This window comes from Helianthus annuus, chromosome 16 (assembly GCF_002127325.2).
Source record: "Helianthus annuus cultivar XRQ/B chromosome 16, HanXRQr2.0-SUNRISE, whole genome shotgun sequence".
Classification (NCBI taxonomy): Eukaryota; Viridiplantae; Streptophyta; class Magnoliopsida; order Asterales; family Asteraceae; genus Helianthus; species Helianthus annuus.
This window is the reverse complement of record NC_035448.2, coordinates 161,062,636-161,064,610: the sequence shown is the minus strand read 5'-3', so window position 1 is coordinate 161,064,610 and position 1,975 is coordinate 161,062,636. Positions and strand designations below refer to the sequence as shown.

The window sequence follows — 1,975 nt, the reverse complement described above, 5'->3', positions numbered from 1 at the left end:
CAAAGAGGTTGTGTGTCCCTTACCATTCATTCACGCATACAAAACAAGAGGGAGCTTGGCTGGGATCGGTTAGGCTTAGGGGAAAAACTGGGCCGACAAACAATTCATGGGCCGAAGCCCACTACGGCGAAAGTCCTATCTTTCGTCGGGAAGCCCTTGCGACGAAAAAAAGCCCTTTCGTCGAGTACAAATCCTGTATCTGCGATTATGTCACACCCCAACCGATGGCGGAAAAATCGGGATGAGACGAACAAATCGCTCAAAAACATCATAACATTAATTGTGACAATATAGATTAAATCAAATTTCATAAATGCTAAAATGTCATACAAGATTCAAACATTGTACCAAAAATAGTTCAAAACATTGTTTATTCTAGATGGGTTTATAGGTTCATCCTAGCTTGTTTTCTTGATCACTTCGTCTATCAACCTGCAACATGTATTAAAATAACATCAACAAAAAGTTGGCGAGTATACAAGTTTAAGACATAGCATAAAGTAGAATAGAAAGTTTAAGTGCTCATATCCAACATGAATAACATGATCCAAGTTACTACTTTGCCTTTCCCAATAGACTAGCGGGAGGTTAACACGTTCAACTTGTTCAATACGATCAACTTGTTAGATACGATCAACTTGTTATATACGATCAACTTGTTCAATACGATCAACTTGTTCAATACGATCAACTTGTTCAATACGATCAACTTGTTCAATACGATCAACTTGTTCAAATACGTTCAACTTGCATAGCATATGAGATTAACAAGCAGCAAAATGTTTCGTGTTTAAATGTGGATAGAGTGTGAATATAACAAGTTTCAAGTGTTGTGTAATTTAAATATGGAATACATGTCGCACCCAAAGTGTTTAAAACGAAAATGGGATCGAGTATACTCACCTTAGTTGCGTTGCATTTTCTTGTGATGACGCACGAGTAAAGATGGAGAAATCCAAGAGATCGAACGGGATACGATTATCCTAAATGATAATAATCTTGTTAAAAGTTGTAGGTTAATATAACCCTAATATTTATGGTTTACGATATAACTCAATGTTAATTATTAAACTTTAAAAACAAATTCTCTTTTTAATATATATATATATATTCTTTTTATTATAAAAAGATGAGTTTAATCCTTAACTGATTTGATAAGATTTACACTTTGTTAATATGATCAGAATGTTTTGAAACGTTAAGCCTTTTTTTAATTATGACCGAATGATTTAAAAAAAAAAACATGATAACATTTAAAAAGTATTAATTATATCTATTGTTTTAAATAAAAAACATCGACAGCAGTTCAACTTCGATGTTTCAATACTTAACTGTCATATGTATATACTTTTGATTGATACACAGTTGAGAATAGATCCGAACATCAACTGGTATATGTCATGACATATATAGAGAAGTGTTCATCAAAAGGTTAAATGAAAGAAAAGGACAAACGGAACAAGAAAAATATAAACCGGGAATGATAAGAAAGTGTATACCGAAACGCAATGATTCGCAAGTTCCGTCGTGACTCCGGTCGTCTTCTCCGACACGGTTATGTATTTTCTGGCGATCCCTCTTGCTCCGGCGAGCTTCAAGTTCTTCCGGCGAGTCGTTTCGTGTTCTCCGACGAAGTGTAAGATGTTCGAGACGTGTTGTGAAGGTGTGTACGGGTAAAGCAGTGATGAGGTTCGGTTTATATAGGGTCTTTGCAAATATCTTAAACTTGAAACGATCTTTGATTAATTTGTAAAAAGGGAAACGCGTTCGTATCAAATCCCGAACAATCAGCGAATTAAAGAAAAAAGGAAAGTTGTTGCTGTTTCTCGTTTTTCTTGGGCGGCAAACTTAGTTTAAATGAACCCTACTAATTCGCGTATATAATTTAATAAATGAGGAAAGTTTACAGCGACGACGGTAGCCCGGTTGGTTAGTACGCGTGTGTGTGAATCGAGTGATCCGAGTTCAAATCCGG

General features: G+C 35.5%; 1 long non-coding RNA gene across 1 annotated transcript; it reads right to left on the bottom strand.

Annotated features, from left to right (window-relative positions):
* Positions 1-358: 358 nt before the first annotated feature.
* Positions 359-1,669, bottom strand: LOC118488387. The gene is made up of 3 exons (XR_004884468.1): positions 1,500-1,669; positions 904-983; positions 359-432 (listed from the first exon to the last, which is right to left on the bottom strand). It is a non-coding gene; the product is annotated as an uncharacterized LOC118488387 (long non-coding RNA).
* Positions 1,670-1,975: the final 306 nt, after the last annotated feature.